This window comes from Manis javanica, chromosome 2 (assembly GCF_040802235.1).
Source record: "Manis javanica isolate MJ-LG chromosome 2, MJ_LKY, whole genome shotgun sequence".
NCBI classification, from domain to species: domain Eukaryota; kingdom Metazoa; phylum Chordata; class Mammalia; order Pholidota; family Manidae; genus Manis; species Manis javanica.
In genome coordinates this window covers 165,667,926-165,673,925 of record NC_133157.1, presented here as the reverse complement: position 1 = coordinate 165,673,925, position 6,000 = coordinate 165,667,926, and the positions used below count along the sequence as shown (strand labels likewise).

The 6,000-nt window shown below is 36.2% G+C and overlaps 1 long non-coding RNA gene across 1 annotated transcript in view; it reads right to left on the bottom strand.

The window, feature by feature from the left end:
- Positions 1-3,552: 3,552 nt before the first annotated feature.
- LOC118968293 (uncharacterized) overlaps positions 3,553-6,000 on the bottom strand; it is a 72,013-nt gene continuing 69,565 nt past the window's right edge. Inside the window, exons 2-3 of the long non-coding RNA XR_005055892.2 lie at positions 5,836-5,918; positions 3,553-4,015 (exon numbers count right to left, since the gene is read on the bottom strand). This is a non-coding gene — a long non-coding RNA (uncharacterized lncRNA). The remainder of the gene's footprint in view (positions 4,016-5,835; positions 5,919-6,000) is intronic.

Below are 6,000 nucleotides of genomic sequence, written 5' to 3'. Positions count from 1 at the left end.
AAATCCCTCCATTATATGTTTCATTTCAGATATGGGATTTCTTAATGATTTTATCTCCAACTTAAATTCATTCCTGAGTTATTAAATATTTTTCTTTACCTCCATAAGCAGGTTTATGATTTTTATTCTGAACTCTCTTTCAGGCATATTGGTGATTTCAGTTTCATTTGACCCCTTTTCTGGGGTTTGTGAGATTTTGGTCTGAACGATGTTCTTTTGATGTTTCATATTTCTGTGTGGTGCCCACTAGTGCCCAGAAGCTCCAGTCTCTGGAGCTTCTCAGCCCCTAGAGTAAGGCTGGGGGTTGTAGGGGAGCGGAGCTAGTGCCTTGGGGGAAGGAAAGATCTGTTTTCTGATTCCCATTCACTTGTTATGTTTTTATCCACATAGAAATGTGCATTGTAGTGAAGCTTTTCAGGGTATGTATTGTGCATCATTCCCAGAGATACAAGTTCCAAAATTTTCATTTTAACTTCATCTTTGATCTATGCGTTCCTTAAAGGAGAATTTTTGTTTTCAAATGGTTGTGTTGTTGTTTACTTTTGGAATTTTTTGAAGAGGTTATTCTAAAATAAGGCCTGTATGTTGTCCAGCTGGTGAATTTTCTGGGATTCTCTTTGTAATCTAGTGTGTATCATCAATTTGATAAATGTTTTAAGGAAAATGAAAAGAATGAAATATTTTTAAAGGTAGAAATGTCAATTATCAGTCTAATAGTTAAATCTTTTAATTAGAGTGCTCAATGTCCTTATTTTTTTCATATATGATCACTTGTCAAAAATTGAATGGTAATAAAATGCCCCAAATTGCACTGTTTTACTTCCTTCGCTTTTTCTCCAACAGTTTCTGCTCTGTATATATCAATACCATGTTATTTGCTGTTTAGTTTCTGGTTCTATCATATCTTCCTTGTGGAGAGTAACTTTTATTTTTCCTTCATTTACTGGTTTTGTTTTGGAGTTAGGTTTTGGTGGATATTCATGGTCTTACCCCTAATAAGTAATAGTTGTAATTTGCTGAATATACCTTTGCCCATCCTTTAATTGCTTACTTTTCCTGCTATATTATTTAAGATTATCTTTTGCATATGTTGCACACTTAGATATTTTGAAGTGGCCCAATTTCCACCTTTGCATTTTAATACTGAGATTAACCCTTCTTTTTGCTTCTGATTTAATATGCAATATTGAGTCATATGAGCATCACTGTGTTTCATGCCCTGTTTATTTCATGCTTTCCTTCAGTTTCCTTTTACTTATATTTCTCTTTATAGATATTTGCTTAATTTTTGTTGTGATTTGGAAGTCATGCTGTTTTTATATTTCTACTGATAGCTTAAAAATTAACATTTAAAAAATATACTGTAATATGCATACTTAATTTTTCTACATCAATGCAGAAGTGCTATCCATTACCTTCCTCCTCTGCAAAATGAGAAGTGTAGCATGCTCTACTTCCTCTCCTACTACTGCTAACCCCACCCCATTGCCTACTTTTAATAGAAGCTAATCTGGATTATTAGGTCCAGAGTTGTATTAATACATGGCATGAATCTTCCCTTTAAAGAATAGGGTTTTTTAATTTAAACATGAGTTTTTACAGCTGTTGATTAAATAAAACAATGTTGAAAAAGTTTCAGTGCTTACTAACTGTCATTTTTTAACATAACTTCCTCATTTCTGTGTTTTAATTAATCTCTTGTCTAACCAGTGAATTTTTTTTTCTCAGAAGTGAATGTGGGCAGTACATTTTCTGAGAGTTTGCATACAAGAAAAGAACTTTCTGTTGCCAAAGCACATGATCAATAATCTGCTGAGTATAGGTTTTTGCTGGCAGCGTTTTACTCTCAAAAACACTATTCCTCTATTTTTTCCTCCAGGTGTTTGGCAATGGAGGGATAATTCTTATGTCCTGATAGTTTCTTATTTTGATCATTTAGAAAAGTATATCAGGTCAGAGATCCAGTTGTCTTTGGGGAAATAATGAGGCTATCACAACCTTGTGTATTTCAAATAGGACCTTTGCCTTGACCAATTCTTCCCTGTTGTCCTGGCTTGCAAAAGAATCAAGCTCTTATAGGATATATCTTACCTTTTGCCTACCTGCCCATACACAAGAGAAATCATGGCAACACTGGAGTTCACCTATGATAGGAACCATACTGTCAGCTCTCTGCTCGGTTTGAACTGTCCATGCCAGGAGCTAGTCCTGCAGCCCTCTAATTCTTCTGGTGGAGCCTGAAACCATATGTTAGAAAAACAGACCAGTAATTCAAGTGTAGTGCCTTTCATAGATTACAAGTCTATCTTTGCCTCCATCATTCACCTATTAATGTATGTAATAAAAATTATTTTATTTCCCATTCTCATGTTTCCATATTCATGTATACTTCTGAATATGACTTTTGCCCTTCAAAAGAAGAGATGTATGGCCCAGCCTCTCAAGTCTTCATACCACCAGCACAAAACAGTAACTCCTCGGCATAAAACCAGATCACATATATCCATGGAATACATACTGGATGATCCTGCTTTGACTTTCACTGAACTCTACTTGGCTTTCTATGCCATCTGCTTTTAAAGGAAACTTTTCTATGAAACTGATAAATGCATTCATTGTTAGATACTGGTGACACAGCCTGTTAATAACATTGCACAGTTAGGCTCTCACCTGTGTGTTCAGTCTAGGTTTTAACATATATCTTTTCCCTAAAAAGTGAAATTATAAATCTTGTTCTCATGGGCTAGTCTAATCTCTAAAAGTAGGCTTTAACTTGTAGCTTAGTTTCAGTCACTGAGTTCTGCCCTGGTAAGATTGTATCTTTTTTAGTAGGTATTTGTTCTGCTTTGTCTGTATCATTCCTGGTTATCATAGCCTCTCAGCTAGCATAGCGTCTATCTGGTGCTAGATGGCTCGCTCTGACATAAGCTCTTCCTTAGTAGTGGTTTTCATCCTCCAATTCCCCATGTGTCTCTTGGCCTTTGACTGTACCTTTCATCAGAGCCTTCTCATTTCTTTCCAACTGCCCACTTCAGAGGCTCTCCAAAATACCCCACCATACCTCAGGTCCTACATTCCTAAGCCAATTTGCCCTACCATCCACCCAGCCCCCAGCTTTATGTAATACTTACTTTTCGCCAGAATGAAGACAGTTCCCAAGGCTTTATCTGGAATTGCCTATGGTAACTAAGTCCTCTGTGAAGGTAATAATATTTGCAGTGTGACTTACTGAATTTGCCATAATGTATGGGGGAGGCTGTTAGGGCACATTGCAGCCATCTGATAATGAAATCCAGTTTACCCAAATTAAGATGGTGCCTACTCCACGGCACATTAATTTACCTCCTTTTCTCATGTAAATAATACAAGTATTCCTAGATGTGCTTTTCATTTTTTCTCTAATAATCCTCACAGAGGAAACCATGAATGGTTATTTCTCTACCAATGAGTAGAACAAAGAAGGGAGAAACACATGAGCTTGTCCATTTGTTTGTATACATCTAAATAAACCTAAATAGTATTTCTACAAGGCTTTTCCAATAAGCAGAAATTTATTATTAAGATGTTGGAGATTTTTATTCCATTTAAATCAAGAAATGGCTATAAAATTCAGAAGATGACTTTTTTTTCAGGAATTCTGTCTGAATAATCCTTTTGAAACTGGATTGAAAATTTCTGATTTTAATCTGATAAATAAAAGAACAAAGCAGTCTGAACCTTGTAACAGATAATTATTTTGTTTCTGTGATAGTCATTTAATCTTCTTGAACCCCTGTGGTTTGTTTAAGCTGCTAGGACGACTCTACACACAGTTGCTTCTACTTGGGAGGGAGTGTTTATTCAGTGCCTATTGTCAATCAAATCTGTTCCTAAGCATTTCATGGTGTTAGCTTGCTCCATTTCCCATCAGACCTCCAAGGCAAGATCATCATGACCATTTTGTAGATAAGAAAACTGGGACCCAAACAGCTCCCTGATGCATCTCGCAGCCAAATGAACTTCTAATACAAGCATTCTGGATGGAGAGGAAAAAGAGACCCAATTATTAATATGAAAATGTTGACCTAGAGTGTAGTGATGCTATAGAAAAAATATATGTTTGTTTTATTTTATTTAAACAAATACCATTGTCAGGCACTGTGGTATTTTTTTAATAAACACCCTTAATTTATGAATAGCAACTCATTTAATCTTCATAACAACATGATGAAATAAATACAATTATCTCCATTTTACAGAAGAGAAAACTGAGGCACAGAGAAATTATAACATGTCCAAGATAACTCAGTAAGTGGTAAAGCAAAATTTAAGACCCTAGCAGGTAGGTTTCAGTGTCCATGCTCATCACTAGCATACTAAAAAGTTAAGTTCAGGTAGCTGGGCAGGTCTGTACAGAGCAATCACCAGTAGTGATACATCTTCATAGTGCTTTCCACAGATTGAAGATTTTTGAATTTTGTGTATAGCTTATCTCATTGAGAGTAACAAGGCTTTATGTGCCTTTGCTCTGGGTTTTATAAAGTATAGTAAAAGATGAAAATTAGTTACTGAAAAGAGAAGTTACAGTGAATGCTCAAGGAAGGGGCTTTCCTTTGGAGAGGGTATTTTCTAACAATGTATTATTCATTTGGGGGATTGTAACATTTAAGTGAAACATATTCATAGAATTATTAAATTTGAAATACAAAGTGTAAAAAAGGGAACATTATCCAGAAATATTTTCCTGCAGAAGAATTTAAAATCTCTCTAGCTTTAAACCGTAAGTTCATACATATTTAGCATTAATGAAGAGTTGTTTATTTTTAAATGAGTGACTAAACTATCTCATGTAATAAACTATTAAAGGTGGCACCAAAAACATGTTTTACAATTTATTCTTTTCATTTTTTTTCACATTTTTGTAGCTCCTTGCTTGTCCTTGGGAATTTGCTTTTTCTAACACTTCATCAGTCCGCGTCTGCCCCCTGTGGCGAACTGAGAAGGCAACAGTCATATTGTACATAATAGTGTGGGTACAGAACGTGCGTGATGGCGACCCCTGCATTTCAGCACAAAATCAACCCTGTGGCTTTTTAGGTGTCACAGGGACCGTGAGGACTAGGAGAGGGGAAAGCAGTCCCAGGGTGCTTCTAAGGGAGGCTGAATATTGCAGGGCCACCTTGGGACGCATTCACTAGCCAGAGAAACCACTGCCAGGGAATAATCAGAGTGGGGTACAGGGTTTGTTGTTTAGCGGAGGCTCTGGGAGACCATAAGACAGTCTCTTATGGCTCAGGCCTGCCAGGCTGAACAGAAGTGATCTCAGTTAGCTTGGAAAAGAACACAGTTGATCAATCTATGAAATCTATGTTTGTTAGAGAGTGGCTATGCTTTGTGGAAAAGAATAAGTCAAAATGGAGCCTTGATGTATTTAACATTTTACTTTGTTTTATCAAGGAGCTTCTAAATTATTCACACAGAGATATATACCTTGTTAAAATGCAGTTATGCTGACATCAAATAGAATTTTTTTGTATTCCAAATGCAAATATTCAGGCAGTATCTTTATTAAAATTTATTGATACATTGCATATATTTGTAAGTAGTCTGAAGAGAATAAGAGGTTAAAGGAGGTGAAGAAGGAAGACTGTATCAACGCTGACTCTGAATTAATGTATTTTCCCACCATTCAATGTTTATAATTTATTTTTCTACTGAGACAACATTGAAGTTATGGTGGAGAAATACCACTGACTTCAACTCAGAAACAGGAATTAAAATACCTGTTTCTTATCAAGTGTTGTGGAAAGAAGTGGGCCAGCTCACAGTCAGGGGAAGTGATGGAAGATGACATACCAGCCAGTGCCGTTAAGAGTCCTGGATCCACTCCCAGGTTTCTCACTCATCTGCTCCATGGCCTTGGGTAATTTACTTAACCTCTGTGAACAACAATTTCCATAGTCACAAACTAAGGTTGATAGAGTTACTGTGTGAGAAAACTCTGAGAAGCTTTAAAGTCTG